This window comes from Homalodisca vitripennis, chromosome X (assembly GCF_021130785.1).
Source record: "Homalodisca vitripennis isolate AUS2020 chromosome X, UT_GWSS_2.1, whole genome shotgun sequence".
NCBI classification, from domain to species: domain Eukaryota; kingdom Metazoa; phylum Arthropoda; class Insecta; order Hemiptera; family Cicadellidae; genus Homalodisca; species Homalodisca vitripennis.
The window spans coordinates 73,938,885-73,958,336 of NC_060215.1; positions in this window are offsets into that span (position 1 = coordinate 73,938,885).

Sequence of the window (19,452 nt, forward strand, 5' to 3'; positions counted from 1 at the left end):
CACACACACACATATATATATATATATATATATATATATATAGAGAGAGAGAGAGAGAGAGAGAGAGAGATATCGGAAAAGTTTATCTAAATCAAATCATCCGGATCCAACAACTGCAAAGGAATCCCTATTCTTTAACAGTCCTATGTGTTATTTATTAAATATATATGAACATCAAATTTCATTTTCTACCAACTAATATGGAACGCAAGAAATAGTTACATTTATTTAGTATCTCACGTAATGAGCATCAACGTATATTCACAAAATGTTTGATTCTATCCCATAATTATGTTATTTGAATGAACTGTCAATGTTCCTAGTAGAAAAAAAGTCGGATATTATTTTCTTCAACCGAAAATGTTTGTTTTGGACATAACCTGTCAAATTTATACGGTTTTATGTTTAGTTGTAGAATAGAAGATTTTTAATTTTAAGTATATGGTATATAGAATTCCAGTAACGTTTGCGTTTTTCTTTTTAATATCAAACGACAAAAACTAAAATTTAGACCATCCGTTTTGCTCTTAATAAACAATAATAATGAAAAAAGTACTGTAGACAAAAAAGTTGATCCACCAACCGCAAAGGGAATCCCTATTCCTTAACAGTCCTATGTGCTATTTATGAAGTATCTATAAACACCATATTGATTTTCCTACCAATTAATATGCAACGCAAGAAATTGTAACATTTATACAGAGTAAGACAATCTCAATTAGGGGTATTATTTAAAAGCCCTAAGTATTCCGGAATTAGAATTTGCCAACTTTTGCCTTTTAATATACAATCATTGACAAAACTGGAAACATTTGGAGTTACAAAAAGAGGAAATATAAAAAATTCTTCTTCTCCGTAGTTTTCATTGCTTAACAATTTTGTATATAGGGCGCGAGCTCCTAATTTAAGAGCCCGGTCGACTAAAACAGTTTTGTAAATTTAAAATGCACAGGTAACTTGAACTGTGTCATCTTAACATACTGGTTAACTTAATCATCCGATCAGCGGATACTAGTTATACGTCCTGGGCAAATTAACTCGATGATTAAAACTAAAAACTTTTATGGCATATTGAATATTGTTAAGATTGAAATGGTGGCAGGGATTCCAGCGACTCGTTATACATGAATTTAAAGTATATACATTGGTTATATAGAGTTTGCGCTTACGTATGGTGGGTTATATTGAAATACATATCAGTAAACTAAACTGGCTAACATGTAATGCACCGAGACCAAGTAGCGGCCAATTTTAAGATCTCCTGGTCTTTGACTCAAATTGTCATGCTGGTCCAAACATTTTCAGATTATTTTAGAACATAAGAATGTTTAACTTTTCATTATATATTGAAAGGGGTCTAATACCAAAAAATGCTTAAATTTACTTATTAAATTTAACAGAATTGCAGAAAAAAATGCGACATTTACTTGATTTTGGGCTAATAAATATATCATTTTATTAGGGAGCTTCTAGTTTAAAGCATAATTGAGAGGCTATCAAATTGACTAAACGTATTTCAAAGATTTAAAACATTATACAACGAGGACCTCAGTTAGAAAGCGTCTTTATTTTTCATAAGTATGTATAATATACATTAGGAATGGTAACGGCACTCAGTATCTTAGAACACTAGAGGAAATCTTAGAATGATGTACTTTTCCTTGTAAAGCGATCGGAAATACTTATAAAAGATTATAATGTATCTCCAGTAATAAGGTTCCTTATGTAATAATCATTATTTTTGAAGGTACAATTCCTTAAGCTAGAGTATATGAAGGATTCTGTATCATACTTGACTTAATATAAGTATAATATAGCATACGTACATAGTTAGTAAATATTCTGAGAAAGTGATGAAAGTAGAAGTAACGATAGGACATTAGAGCTATTGCTGACATGTTCTTCGAAAGGCAAAGTGTATGTGTAAAGAGATATATCGACTATGGAGTCAGTGATGTTTAGAAGTCTATACATTTACTGGCATAACCAATCAAGAAGCAGAATTTATCAGCTACGCAATTCAGTAATAAAGTAGTATTTAGTATTAGGTAAATGAAATATACGTTTTAAATTATCTTTTGCTCTTTGGAAGTAATGTATTAATAGAAAAAAAATTGAAATTCAATTTAAGATACGTAATTATAAACTGTAGACATTTAGTAATTTTACTTATTTGGTCTTCCATTTTTGGATTTTGCTCCAGTTTTAGAACTACATATTTTGACCTGAGGATGTGATGAGAATTATGGCATTAATTGTCTCGAATTACAATAAATGGCAGTTGTTATGACTAATGAATCACTTCAAAAGATCATAGTAAAGAGAATATTATATTAGGTTATAATACTGAATAATGTATGAAAACAAGTTAAATATGGGAAAATGTCTATAAAAACGACTAAATGTAATATTTATTTTTCTCTTAATGTATGTGCTCATTTACAGAAAACGAATGTCACCCATATAGACTTAATCAGTGCATTGTTACAAATGTTTCTGATAGTTGCTGTGCACGCGTTTCAATAGGTTCTCATCAAAATTAACTGGATTTCGTTGGATTTTCGAACAATCATCTCGAAATACAAGATTCTTTAGGGACTCCCCACAGAAAAATGTCATACCACAGGTCAGTTGAACGAGCGTGCCAAACAATGTCTCCTGAAGGAGAGATAACAGATCTGAACATTTGATAAAACATATAAATAGATATGTGAGGCTCCTTCCAAGCGAGATTCAACATAGCTTTTCAACATATTGTCATGTGCGCCTGAATTATCACTTACTGTTTCTTTATTCATTCAAAAAGGGTGATACCAAAAATCTGATCACTGCAGCCAAATACAAGGGTTTTTCGAGTTAAAGCTTAACGTAGTGCTGTAACTTACCAATGAGCTCCATGTGAGATATCACCTGTCCTTTGACCAGTGTTCCAAAAGCCTGTAATCTCTCACACACATAGCATTTTTTCTGTCAGCTCTTCGTAGTAAAATAATCATGTGCTCAGCCGTCTTCCCGTGCTGTCCACAAATCCTGCACACATGGTCTCCGTCGAAGAAACCCATCCTGTGAGGACACACATCAATGTTTGTTCATTGTCGTTTTTGAACTATATATGGATCTACAATTATGGAGGCACCAAAGCCACATTAAGCCGTAACGTTAGGAGAATGCAATTGTTCTTCCGTACAATTCCTTGGGGTTTGGTCGTAACAAAGAGACGCCATGTTCGTTTGGTTGCGATAACAATCAGATTTCAGAAAGAAAGTCTAGGTTATTTGTACCCCTCGTCAAGTAGCGACAACAATTATATATTGCACAGGTACTATTTGATCGAGCTCGTAAGCATCTAAAACCATTTCTAAAATGAGCACCTAAAATTTGTTGAGGCGAGTTTGGAGACACCGCGTTTAAAAGCTTTCCTAACTGTCTGAATGTTTTCTGTTGTTGGAATGTTCGAGCAGCTCTATGCTATACATCAAACACTTTCCCAATTTCTTGATATTCCGAGCGGGTACGTTACCATGCCTACCTAAAGACACGCTATTCTACAAACACAGGTAACAGGTTGTTATATGTTGCTACGCTCCATCGCGACTGACGATATGAAATAGTGCCCTTCTCTGTATCGTTACCTTTGTCACCAGACAAGACAAAACAACATATTATTGAAACATGAAAAGTGATCGTCTGAGTGATCATGTACCACGAGTTGTCTAATCATTTTTAGCAACTCCTGTACTGATAATGTGTATATGTTGAGATTTAGACTATTAATTGCTAATAAAATACAGTTTTAGTAGATGTAATGTTTGAAAGACACTGCAGTGTCCACCTGGAATCTCATAAAAATTCGATGACTATCAGTAAAAAATTATTTTAATAAATCTCTAAAATTATGTTATAATATTGAAAAACGCGTTATATGTGTAACCATATTCCCTTCATATCGACTTGTGAAACTGTACACCTACTAACGGCTTACTCTGACTAAAATATTATGCGGAAATGCAGGATACTAAATCATCAACATTTGGGAAAAAATTGAAGAAATATTTAAATTTTAGATTGAAGGTAGATTTAGAATAAAGCAATACACGATCTTTCTAAAAGTTTTCAACGCAAGAATCGTGTATAGCAACAGAAATAGCTTTTTCTAAATAACTGTAAAGATATTTCCACTGACAATGTTTTTGCTATATGTTTTCGTGTTTTGTTAGAAGGTATTGTTTGTTAAATGTGGAAATCTCTTCATTCCTGGCATCACAAGGAGACAGACAGTGCTCTTCATAACAGTAAGTTAATAGATTAATATTTAAAGTGGAGCATGTAGAACATTATTTTAAAACACTGTAATAGCAAAACAGAAGTGACAGAAGCAATCAGATGAGATCTTCCATATATTTTCCATCCAATATTCTAAATCCAGTATTAATAGAACAATTCAAATAAAATAAAAAAAAAACAAACGTTTTTGTGGTTTCTACTCATCAATTTATAGAAACCCACCAATACTTGTATCGTACCTTGCCATTAAAAAAAATATAACACAATTTGTATAGCGTAGTTTTAAAATAAATATTTTCAAATGTCCTAACCTCCTCATTCGCGTTTTACCGCAGTGTGATTAACCGCATAATATCTAATTAATTTAAAATAAACAACATCCCTTCACACGTTCCAAAACCATTGAAGGAGACTGGGTATACAATTTAATGTTGCTAATTAAGAAACACATATTGGAGTTTTATGCTTTTACTTCGTTGTTTGAATATTTTTCGGTAGAAACGTAATAAATGTATTTAAGTACAAAAAGTCTGATACCACCCATAGAAAACAGTGATCCCATTCACCTAACCAGTAACTGATAGCGTGATATAACTAAATTTCTCCAAACAAAGCATCAAAGAGCTTGAATGAATATGAATTATGGTTTGCGTATATAAGCTGTTCAGATAAATAATCCAGTCAAATTTCATGTGGGATAAGCAATGTGTAACACATTAATGCAATATATCGTGAAAATGGAGTTTCGGCTTTCATGTTTCGTAAAAGGAAATACAGGAGAACTTAAACGATAATTAGCAGTAGTTACCTTTATACTTTTTAAAACAAAAGTTACTTTCAAACACCACTCGTAATAAACCAGTCCATTGTTTTGAAAGACAACCGCTGCCGGCTATTATAAGCATTTCAATGGGGGTATAAACCCACAACGGGGGCTTATAGCAATATCTGTTTGTAAGTGATTCTAGGGAAAGAAACAATGGCATTGTATTATCCCAGTGAAGAGGGGAGGGCGAGAAGTGGGCTGCGTAAACGTGGGATGGGTGAGGAGCGGTAGGGGAAGGGTAGTCGAGTCATCAATACCCCCGAACGTCTGCAGTTTTTAGCTAAGAGCCATACTCTCCGCTGCTCTACATACAATACTATTTTTATATATACACCATCATTTAATATTCAATCATATTTTACTGGAAGGTATACACACTGTGGTAAGCTCGTGGAAGACTGTGTGTTTGTAAACTTCCACATCTGTTGATTGTCTCGTATGAAAGTTTTTGGAGAATGTGGTATGCTAGCATAATGGGCGATGAGCTTTGGAATTTAGCATTTTAAATGTGTACTATTAAGTATGTTTATTATCAATACAGTATTACATAAATATTACCATTGATAATAAATCTGCTGTATTTCCTTTCTACAAATAAAACATGCGTTTTTACATACCTAAAAATAGATGTAGTTTACACAATATTGTTTTGCTTCTTTAGAATGATTCGATACGCCAGTTACTTGACAATTAATTAGGATATATTAAACATATTAAGTTTAAAAAGTGGACTTTGTAGTGTGTTTGCAATTTTATATAATTGCTAGTGCTAAATTACGGAGAACAATGATGATGCAAGAAATCTAAGTGCAATCAGGGAATACAATAAATTTGTAATCTTTATGATACAGTCAGAGAATACAGTACACTGATAAAATTTACATATCATGCGTAATACAATCATTGATATCAGTACCCTGATACAATTTACAATACAACGAGAGAAATACAGTACACTGATAGGCTGTGTAATACAATCAGAGAGTACAGCACACTGATAGCATGTGCAATAGAACTATTAACAATAGTTCCATGATACTGATAGTTACAGTACAATTATAAATAGGCTGTGTAACACAATCAGAGAGTACAGCACACTGATAGCATGTGCAATAGAACTATTAACAATAGTTCCATGATACTGATAGTTACAGTACAATGATAAATAGGCTGTGTAATACAATCAGAGAGTACAGCACACTGATAGCATGTGCAATAGAACTATTAACAATAGTTCCATGATACTGATAGTTACAGTACAATTATAAATAGGCTGTGTAACACAATCAGAGAGTACAGCACACTGATAGCATGTGCAATAGAACTATTAACAATAGTTCCATGGTACTGATAGTTACAGTACAATGATAAATAGGCTGTGTAATACAATCAGAGAGTACAGCACACTGATAGCATGTGCAATAGAACTATTAACAATAGTTCCATGATACTGATAGTTACAGTACAATGATAAATAGGCTGTGTAATACAATCAGAGAGTACAGCACACTGATAGCATGTGCAATAGAACTATTAACAATAGTTCCATGATACTGATAGTTACAGTACAATGATAAATAGGCTGTGTAATACAATCAGAGAGTACAGCACACTGATAGCATGTGCAATAGAACTATTAACAATAGTTCCATGATACTGATAGTTACAGTACAATTATAAATAGGCTGTGTAATACAATAATTTACAACGGTACACTGATACAATTTAAAATACAATCAGAGAGTTTAGTACACTGGTAAACTATAATGCAGTACACCTACAAGCTGTATATTAATACATTTAGATATACAATTAATTAGTTTTCTTATAATTCCGAAATAAATACAATTTTGTTGGAAATTGTAATTTATCTTGTATTTAAACTATTAATATTAACAGGATAAATCATTGTGCTGAGAAAATGATCTAAAACTTTCATGAAATCGATTCTCAGATCACATGAAGTGAGGGATTGAGAAATTCGCTGCAATATCGCTGAAATAAAACTGTGCCCATTTTCTATATTCGATCAAGAACCTGTTAAGAAAAAATTGGCAAAACTATTCTAACTTTTGGGGTTGATCAACAAAATGTATAAGCTGTATTGTGTTTCAAATACCTGTCCTAACTCAAATGTAATTTACAAATCTCAAATATATGACAGTGACGTCATTATAAAATCCAGTTCTGGAAATGGACAACTCTGTAAGTGTTTAAAAAAAAGTATTCTACTATGACAGACCTTCAGTATCTTTAAACAATAAATAGTTGTAATGTTCAATTTGATATCCAGTCAGTTATGAGTCAAACCATTCATATATGATATAAAAGATAATAATCTAACACTTGTAAATACATAAAACTTAATAATTTAGAACTTAAAATAGCTGCAATTAAATTTGTTACAAAGAAATTTTTGTGTACGTCTATTGACTATTACCCTGCAGTAAAGCCGAAGTAATGAGCTGCTTCATTAAATTGATTTACCATTACAATTAATGGGTTATACAGTATTTCTGTTCATGTATGTCATAATGTGTACATAATGTTTACCAAATGTATGTAATTAAAATGTAATTTCAAACTATCACACCCTTGACCATATACGTATCCCATTCTACTTCATACGATAACATCGTTGTTATTTAAATACTAGTTTATTTATGTAATGTTGTTCATAGTTAAGCATTATATACTTTTAGACTTCATATCAATTTATTTCAATTGTTAAGTTCTGATTTTTAGACATTGCAGACTGATTATATACATTCGCAAATAATTGTTTTGAAATTGTCTCATAAGTAGGCAAAATCGAATATTCTTTAATGATGTTTGGGTAACGATTTGAGTAACGGTTACATTTGGTAGTTAAAAGTGTTTGGGGAATTTAATTCTGTAACAGTTTTAAGTTTTCTTTTCTTACAAGCATAATTCTGCCATAGTCCTAAAGTCACCAAAATAGATCTACGATAACTGTTTTTCGATTATATTTTATTGCTGTAAATATTCTTCCGACTTTAGACAAACTGAGTGGAAACGTTTCTTTGTTCGGTGAAAAATAGCTTTAGGGTATTAGGGTAGATACATATTCGGCAATCGATCGCTATACTGGGAAGGTGGAGAAGGGGGCTGAGTGATCGTTATTAAATCGTTGATAGTGTGATGTGCGGCGATGGACCCCAGTGCACTCGATAGTTCGATATGCGTCGATGGACGACCCCATGCACTCTCGAGCCGTTTCCGCACTTGTACTCACATTCAAGCTCACACGCACACCCATCAGCCTCTTCACTCTAGTACCAGTACACAAGATGGTTCCAAACATTCGTAAAGCGTGCCGTTCAAAAATCAATCACTGACAGAGGGACTTGTACAGGCTTGGACATTATTATCTTATAGTGACTCATGCTTGCAAACATGTAGACACGTAAAATTAACATACATGCTTACATGTCTGAATCGATACATGGAAATATAATGAATAATTCTACCTTATCAGGCCATAGTTCTATCAAATGTTATTGACAAAAAATATTTAACTCATTAGTTTACGTTTTAATTTGAATAAACATTTTTTAAGTTTTCTTACTTAATGGATGAGGAAACGATAGGCTAATATGGACACTGGTAGTGTAACGTTAGAACAATGACGCAAAGTGATTAAGACTTTTATGTACCTGGTTTCAATTTAAATTTAGAGCATTTACAAACACGTCTACTTAAGTGGCAGACCTGGGACCTCTTCACCTAACGGATGGCCAGGACCAAAGTCAAGACACACCCTGGACATACAGTTTACTGGGCGGTATTTTAAGAAATGGTTTTCGATAGACGTCACAGATTAAAATATTTGATAGACCTCTGTCAAGTCTCAAGTGTCAAATCTTGTAATTGATTATGACTATTGAAATCGCATCAAATCGCTATTACCGTATGTGAGCACTCCTATTACAACAGTTCTTCCTAATAGATATAAAAGATTATCACCATCAGTGGAGCTAGTAAGTAGATATTGTAATTTATTGATCTTGACTATATCGATCGAATGTTACCACTATCAATGCATGTAAACGATTCTATCAGAACAATGTTTCTCAATAGATGATAGCCACTTTTCAACATCAGCAAAAATAGTAAGTAGATTTTGTAATTGATCTCGGCCATGATAAATCGCATTTAATTTCAAACGCCAGATGTGAACACATCTATTAAAACAGTGCTTATGTACACAGTTTTCATCCATCGCTTCCGTCAATGTAGCCTTAATTGCTGTTTTACCAGAAAGACGAGCTTGGAGTTTACACTTTAAACTCTTTGTGTTCCACGAAAAACCAGTACTGCATGTGTTTTTGCTCTATCGTGTTCAGATAAAATTGTAATAGGACAGATAAACACAATAAAAATTTCAAATAATAACAAGAAAAACTATTATTTTATGTACTGTTCTATAGCACAAACGATTATATTCCTGAACACCAAACAAAGTTACACTTCTCTTGAAATGTATCTTCCCTCTATTAATAAACTCCCTGATAAACTAGTTAGTTGTAGTTATTTTATCGATGGGTCAAATAATACATACACCTAATAATAACTACTACCAAGTGTTATTTTATGTGTTCTATGTCTAAGAATAACTTACTGCTTCTAACAATAGTGGCTTTGTTTTGGTGAATTAAATAAAATGTTTCTAATTCTGTAAATGATTCTTGGTAACTGTCATGAAGTTGTATTTATTCTCCATTTGTTTATAGTATAGGTCTGAAATATTTTTGAAACACTTATGAAGTAATAACAGCTAAGGTAAATAAGCAAGCGTAAATAAACAAATGTGTAATCGAGATGTAAAGGATAACTCCTACTTGTGAATAACAGGCATGGTTAACGGGGAGAATCACGTCCTTAATCTTTGATACAGGCTAAAAATTGCATCCTACAATAAAAATGCATTACTATTTCCTTATTAGTAAAGTAGTACTCCAACATTATCTAACTAATTGGAATCTCAAATAAAGAAAGCTATAAAGTCATCTTTGTTCGGTACAAGTTAGTTAGTTACTTAGTTCCAAAAGAGAGGCCAGAGCTGGTGATTATTGCCCAACAACAAAACTCTCAGAGTTAACAAAAGCCATTTTCTTCAGTTCTGACTTTTTTATTTACACTGGATAAAGTGTCTACGAAATACATTTCCTGTATGCATTTGCCTAATCACCTTCGCCACTTGAACCTTTTTTACACTTAAAGTTATTGGTGGTAAGAATAGTCTTCTTTTTTATCAATGTATCTTGTAATATATGGATATGAGTTATATAAATTCCAATATATAGATGGTGTTATTTTGTAAGAGGAAACACCTTTTTTTATTTTACTCTCTTTTAGACTGTTCACATGATTAAATGACAGTTAGTCAAAGGTAATGTGTTCTTATATAACCATTCTCGGGTAATAATTCTAAGAACATTTCAATTTTTCAGTCATAATAATACCGTAATATCTCTAGTTGTTAAACTAAGTAGATTTTTATTAGTAGACTAATATACAAACTACTGTCGAGATATATATATATATATATATATATATATATATATATATATATATATATATGCTAGTATACTGACGTGTTATTATGTCAGTATATTGTATATTAACCCCGTATTTATCCACATTAGTATCAGGTGTCTTCTATAGTGTGTAGCTAGACCGAGATCGGTGTCTACTCGTATGTCGACAGTGGGTACACATGGATTAAAACATATGAGATTTATCTTCAACTTTTCAGTAATCTGACATTTGTTTCATATCCACTTAGTGATGTGCGGATAGTCTCAAACTCATACAAGGCATATAAAGTATGTTGTGTTCCTATTATACAATGAAAAACCTTTTTTAGATTTGTATCTGCTAACATAAGCTACATTATCAACCAAGCTACAATGAAGTGTTTAACCTCAGCTCAACTGAAATCACATTGTGTTAGATTTCATTTGACAATTCAGCGTGTTGAAAATTAAGAAACTAATCCCAATTATGATACCACAAAAGAGATCACATTCAAGAATATTCTAAAATATCCTAACTTCTCAACGCAGCATTCACCATTAGTACAGTTGATTGTTTAACTAAGAAACTAAGAGTTACATTTCAATTCAAATAATACAAATTTACCGGTCCTCGATATTCACAATCATTCTAACTATTATTATTCCTATTAGTATTCACAAAATATTTTCCATCGCAGTCAGTATTGTAAATTGCATTTCAAGATGCATAAACTATATAGATGAATTTATTTGTGTTATTGTGTAATGACTTTTTATTGTTGATTAATTCAATAGTTATTGATGGAATTTTCTGACTTATTAGTGTTGCCCCCCCCCCGCCACAAACAGTCATTGTACAAGTTTTGATTTTGCCTCTGTACTAATCGCTACGAATACTGCTTATATAGCTAGTATTGTTTTTAAAAGTTTACCTATTAAGTAAATGCTCTCTGAGCATATTTAATTCATACGGGAAAGTAGTTAAAGATTGTATGGTAAAAAGGGGTATAGCAAAAATTAAAAATGCAAAAAGTTCACTTATAGGCCCATATTAACCACCAGAGTCATTTACGTGTTTTGGTAAGTGGAATATATGTGTGGTAGCTGCGATCCTTTAGCCGAATAATTTGAGATATACAGGGTGTACATAAAGTCCTGCACTGGTATTATATTTTCTAAACGATAACAGATAAATAAACAAGATTTGGTACATCAACACTACACCTAAAAATCTACTTTTGAAGGAACTATCAGTTTTTTGTAATAATCATGGGGACGTCCCGCAAGGAGTCAGAAGGAAATCTTAAATAGGAGCATAGGTCAATATGCACATCATTTTAAAGGGCTTATCTAGCAGAGTTTTAAATGCCGCAAACTGCGCTCAAAAAGATTGATCCAATACAAAATGGCGGCTGTTCAAAGGTTTTACTTGGTTTACATTTTATTAGTAGCCATAACCCCCCGGTAAAGTAAAACTGCAACCAAACGAATACTGCAGATAAATACTACATTATGATTGTCAGTTGTACAGAAGTGAAATTATGACGTAGGTTATCCTCAAGGTTTCAAATTTGGTCCTAATATATTGGTAACAGTGTTTTAAATAGGCTCTTAGGTCAATGCCGTAGTGTAGGGGTGCTCCGTCCTTTTGAAACCAGAATATTCTGGTAATGTTCTCCAAACATGTTTCGAAGTGCTGGTGTAATTTCATTTTCTAGCAAACGTTGGTATGATATTGCACTTAAATTTCCTTCAATAAAGAAAGGACCTACCAACTGGGTACCTATCACACCAAGCCAGACATTCACCTTTAGTGGATACTGCGTATGTGCCTCCCGCATCCAGTGAGGATTTTCGCTACTCCAGTAACGGCAATTGTGCCTGTTTACGCTTCCATTCAGCATAAATGAACACTCGTCTGAAAACACAATATTGTTTTGCATCAATTTCGTTGCGATCTATTTTGTCCATCATAGTTTCACAAAAATTCTATACGTCGATCGAAATCATCTTCGTTGAGTTCGTGCACCAAAAGGCTTTAAAATTAGACCCTTTCAGAATATTTTTTAACAGACGTAACAGAGATGTCATGAGTTTGTGTTGCTGAGCGTAGGGACTCTTGCGGATTCTCAATAAATGAGTGCAATACATCTAAAGAGTTGCCTTCAGTTGTCGCAGTAGCGGGCCTTCCTGTCCTATGACGATCGGAAACACTTCCCTGTTTCCATAAAGCGTTGAACAGTTCTCCCTACAGTTGTTCTAGAAATTGGCTGCCTCTCGTGAAAGTAGTCATTAAATAAATGGCATGCTTCCTCGTGTGATCGTCTGTTGTTTCCCCAACCAACCATCATAAGAAGTGTTTATACGTTCACGTTCGTCAAACGACATAGTGTAGTTGAAGAACTACAAGCAATACGACAAACTCTTTTGTACTAAAGCGCACTGGTAGAATGGTTGGACAGCACTACTAAAACAAGAAAACTAGAATAGCCTACTATGAATAGACTGGCTAATTGGAAAGTCCAAACTGCGACCCAAAGATAAGAGCTTTCTAATTGTTTACTGTTATCAGGTTTTCCCCGTTATCAATATGTTAGGAACCAAATTTGTACCCCTTGAGGATAACCTACGTCATAATTCACTTCTGTACAACTGACAATCATAATGTAGTATTTATCTGCAGTATTCGTTTGGTTGCAGTGTTGCTTTAACGGGGTTTTGCCTACTAATGAAATGTAACCAAGTAAAAACCTTTGAACAGTCGCCATTTTGTACTGGATCAATCTTTTTCAGTGCGGTTTGCGGCATTAAACTCTGCTAGATAAGCCCTTTAAAATGATGTGCATATTGACCTATGCTCCTATTTAAGATTTCCTTCTGACTCCTTGCGGGACGTCCCCATGATATTTACAGAAAACTGATCGTTCCTTCAAAAAGTAGATTTTTAGGTGTGGTATTGATGTACCAAATCTTGTTCATTTATCTGTTATCGTTTAGAAAATATTACACCAGTGCAGGACTTTATGTACACCCTGTATATTTATGACATACAGTATCCAATAAAACTCTAGACTTGTGGTCTATTCGTTGGTTACAATTTGAGCTCTTGTAGTTAACAGTTTGCGAAATCGAGTTATTGCGACAGAATATTACGTTCCCGTGTATTATTTGAATCAACGCTACTCGTGCCACTGTATCTGTCTGGATGTTTATTAAAGTTGCAACAATGTTTGTTGGAATGCAATTAGTGTTTTTGCTGTCCGTTGGGCTGAAGAAAATTTTAGAGGACAAACGCTACGATGATGGCTTTGGTTTTGTTTACAAAAACAGAAATGTAGCATTCCTTAAAAAACTGATATTTGTAAATGTATTTTACTATGTGTTACTATATATTCAAAATATAGCCACTTTATGTTAAAACTATACCACTTTGAAAAGTCAAAATTCAATCATATTTAACTCTGAACATATAGTCATCAATTCTATAGCATTTAAGCTGCAGAAGTTAAACGAGTCTTTTCTTCTTTACTTTACTTCAATCGAATATAAATTGGTATCTATAATGTGTAATATCGATATACATTATTATTCCGAAGAACTTTTCAGAACTTTCTTTAAAGATATTAAATTTTTAACTTTTTTATAAAAAATTGTATATACTATTTTATGTAAATATTTAGCCAGTCTACCATTAACAAAATAGCCGTGTGATAATGGTGTGATAATACCGTTTCTTATAATAAGTGAAATAAATAATTTGATGATATAAAAATGAAGATATACGATATAAGTTCATAGTTTTATGCACTGTATAAGTATCACTCAAATGCCTAGCAAGCAACGTTTTACTTTACCTTAATTACACAGGATACAAAATAACATTCAAATGAAAACAATTTTACGATTAAAAAAAGTTTTCGTATAACTTCATTTTAGTATTGTAACCACTTTTGAATATTGAGCATGTGAAAAATACATTTTGTTTTACCTTGCAGAAAATGTAACTAATAGAACGTTTACTAAATTATTGAAACAACTGCCATGCAATTTTAACTAACCTACAGTTTACCTCTAGATGCCTTTTAAATCAGTTAAATAGTTAATCGAATCTTATACTATTCAATGGCAAACTATGATTTTACCAAACATCGCTGTTACTTCAAAGGTGCCATATAGGTACTGTTTTGCCCTGTAATTAAGAGTCCCGAACGATTGGAACTCACAAATGTTGCAACCTTAGTAAAGGGATATAATGCGGAGAATGGAGTTTTGTAATTACCACAGTTTGCTCAGGAATGCGTAGATTTCTGTAAACTGCACTGTTAAGAGAGCCGATGCCACCCTTTCCCTAATTAAAAACAACACAAGATTCAATATTCACAGCAGATATCAATGGACCTATCCAACATCAACTTCCTTGGTTGCAATATTTTAAATAGCAGACTGTCTACCAACTTTCTGGGTTTTGATTCCCATGAAGTCCTATTTTATAGGATATCAGGGACTATTTGAGTTAATGCAAAGTTCTGGGATAATATTTTTGAGTTATTGTGATGCCACTTTATTTAACAGAATCGTTGCTCTCCAGAAGAGATCCTTGAAAATTTTCAAGGATTGTGAGGGGAATGAGGAGGCGTAACAGATTAATTTATTGTGAAGAGAACGAAAAAAATGTTACCTGTGTACAAACAGATTTGTTATTTGTTATTCTTGTGGGAGGTGTAGTAGGCATAGTCGCACGGCAAATTATGCAAATAAAAATAAATCAGTGTAATATCTTATAAATAAACTCAAGTAGTTTGAATTAAAGTTGTTATTAATATTCAAAAGATATTTTACGATATACCAAACCGAAGGGTGTTACTCTAATATTCCAGACCAATACCGAGAAACGTAATCGTGACGAGCTGGATTTTGCATGCAATTGCGTAGATGTAACTGGATTCGATTCAATGGCATTCCTATTGAGGTCGCCAACCAAGGAAACCAGCGAGCAAGTAGAGCGTAAAGATCACGTTTTCTCAGTCCTCTCACCGTCAGGTTCTTATATATAAATCGTTCTTCAACGTTATGTTTTCAGTTTAGATTTAAAGTATAACAAGCATAAATTTTAAATTCACTTGCCTCATTTTAAAGATGTAAAAACTCGGTAATGGATGGGTTGATATCGTCCTGTGATCTTACCTCTTTTATTTGTAATTTTGCTTTAAAAAGGTTTTATTTATGACGCACCTGTTTTACTACGAGACAATATTATTACTAGTCGTAGGGGGTCAAGTGATAAATGCATCACAGATAAATTATTATAAACATTCAAAACTTCTCAGCAACTATTACTGTTGTTGCAGTTTAAATGTTAATACTAACATGGATGCAGTAAAGTAAATATCTTCTATTTTCTAACCAATTGTAGCAGATAATGTATGTACGTGTTGAGCATGGTAGGAGAAGTCATCTATTTGTTGAAAAAGTAAAGCTGCTAGACAAGCGATCAGTTAGACGGTTTGCAAGGTAACATGGTAGTGTACTTGTCGTCGCGCCGAGCTACGCTACATGGCACGCATTCGCGTTACTGTCGAAAAACCCAGTTTGTCTGGTTTGCATTGTAACATGGACGCGTATTTGCCACCGCAACACACTACATACCACGTATTGGCATTACTGTTGTAAAAAGGCCAGTTTGTCCCTTTTGCATTGTAACATAGAGGCGTATTTGCTGCCGCAACACACTACATACCACGTATTGGCATTGCTGTTGTAAAAAGGCCAGTTTGTCCCTTTTGCATTGTAACATAGAGGCGTATTTACCACCTTACCACACTACATACCACGTATTGGCATTACTGTTGTAAAAAGGCCAGTTTGTCCCTTTTGCATTGTAACATAGAGGCGTATTTGCTGCCGCAACACACTACATACCACGTATTGGCATTGCTGTTGTAAAAAGGCCAGTTTGTCCGGTTTGCATTGTAACATAGAGGCGTATTTACCACCTTACCACACTACATACCACGTATTGGCATTACTGTTGTAAAAAGGCCAGTTTGTCCCTTTTGAATTTTAAATTGATAAGTATTTATCACCACACCTCACTACATACCACGTATTCATATCATTGTTGTAAACCTCAGTTTGTCCGTTTCGTTTGGGATTCACTGATTTTCTTTGCATTCCTTTTATTGTATAGAGATGTTTATAACTCATTCTGAATGCGTCTGGTATTCCACATCTATAAATTAAAAGAAATAGGAATCCTCTAGATTAGTGATGTACATTGTAAAATATTTTTATTTGCACTTAATTTTTTTTCTTTATAAACTTACGGAAGTTGCGGTGTTTTTGGCAGTGCCGAAACTCTAAGATATCTTCACGCATATTGAAAAAATTGGTTATTGCTTTGGGAGAATCAGAGTAGCCTCTCCGGATTCATTTCCTTTTCTTATACTAAAGTTATTTATGGAGTATCATTGGACCATGCAAGGAAGTCCTCATATTGGAGACGATAAGCTTCTAGTTAAAACGGTATGTTTACGAATAAATTAAAAATACTCCTGTGACCTCCAAAGATGCTCATAGGGTGACGTTGATGTATATGTGTATCAGTGATTGAATGTCTCAAATTTCCTGACTTGGTGCAAATGGACTGCTTTGAAACATTGTAGTAAATGTGTTTTTTTACAATACCGAATTTGTTGGAGATCTGTACCTTCTATACATTGTATCAGGCTTGATTATGTTCGGATATAAGGTTTTTGTGTCATGTTCATCACTTGATATCGGCTATAACTGGGCCTGTACTTGATTACCATCATTCCCTGTAGGTGTGCTTTCTGTTAGTTGTCCAGTGTCGTATTCGTTACAACCGTGCTTAGAAAGGCTGTGGGTGTGCTAGTTCTTTCTGATTGTCCTTCATTAAATAAAATTCAATTTTGCATATGCTGTTTATTTATTTCTTACTTAGCACGTGGCTACAGAATTTATTTATGTTGCATTTTGTTTTGCATACTTAAAAAAATTATAATGCTCTTGTTTTATTTGAGAAGTTTATCGTAGGGTTTTTAACTTTACCAATTTTTAGTGTTATTTTTTAATTGCTATAATATTTTAAACTGTGATGAAATTCAGTGTTTTATATATAGACTGATATCAGGACCTTTCTTACGTATTTACAAACTTGAGGCTTATGATCTGTATTTGAAGTATTTATTGTTAAAGAGACTTTAAGAAGTATAACTATTCTTGATCACTCGAGTTGTACAGACTATAGTTAGAATTTTACTTATTCGGTTATTTTGAGTCAGAAGAAGCTATAAAAATCCTTACCAAGCTCACTTATAAGCAAGTTTTGTTTTATATGTTTTGAACACTGTTTTCAAGGGGGTTCATTGGCTCATATGATCTCTTCGTGGAGCTTTATTGCTTGATAGATTGGAATGGCACCACTTGGAACGGCAAGTATTCGAAAGCGGTTGATGCGTGTTGTGCAAAACGGAATTATCTTTCGTTTGTTGAGAGGGGATTCCCCAACACTCCCCAATAGCCAGTCTAAGAATCACGTCGTGGAGACCAAAATAAAGAGCCCAGGTAGAGTCAGCTTTCAAGCTTCAAAATGGTTAGTTTACACGAGTCTCTTTCTTTACATATGGGATGAATTTTAACTGTGATATTTTGTCTTCTAAATACTGCCTTAAATTTAGACAAGCCGCAAAATCTCAGATCGTAAGCTAAATGTGGATGTATTAAGCTAAGGTAGATTATTTTCACTACACCCGGAAACCAAAATCCTGGAAGATTGTGTAGGACATAAATGCCTGAGGCTCGCTTTGAGTATACACTGACATGACAGGTGATCGTTTCTAGCCAATGATTTCAAAAATGTATAAAAATAAACGTGAAGCCCTTGTGTAATCCATGGAAGCACTCATCACCAATCGTGACTGGGGTTCAAAGTTTCTAATCTTATCTCCCAGTTGTTTGGGAGACATGTCATTGACAATATAAGTAGTTTTTTACGGGTGTTTGGAGTTTGCAATTAAAAATAATTATATATAAACATTGAGATAAATCAATGCATAATTAATTCTGGATAAGTTTGGAAGTTCTTGAGATTTCATGGATAACATTAGTGTATGGTATATATGTTTTGAATTAATTTTACTTTCAATTACCTATTAATCAAAAGTCGAGACTCGTTTTGTTTCGATTGAAGCTAACCAATTATATATAACATTTTTATTAATTACTGAAATATAAGAATGGAGCACTCTCATATTTTAAAAAAGTAATGCAATGTATAAAAAATGAAGTTCAGGTAATTTTGGTGATAAACGATCATATGGATATTGTTCGTTTGTGAAACTTAATCCTTTTAAATACGCACTGAAATCCGAAGTAATAACCGATGTGTAGTAGACAATAATTAAGAGATATTTAGCAGGGATATCTGAAAATTCAGGTGACCAATATATTCACAGGTACTCCACAGTAATTGCTGTAGACCGATAGAGGAAAATAGGAGCTATTAACGAAGGAAATCGGCCCTAAATGTCGATATAATAGCTCAATAGGATTACATCGCCCACTAAGCATCGATACCTCTCTGGGTAGAATACTAACCCCGAATGTATACTGATACTATCTACATCTAAATCTACTACAGATTGGTTGTGGATCAGATATAAGAAGGCTCTCTTAAAAATAATGAAAGGAAAACACATTTCTATACTTACACGTTCCTTCCTGAATTATAATATTTTTGTCACGACTATCAAATTTCATTGATAATGAGCAGATCTAATGACA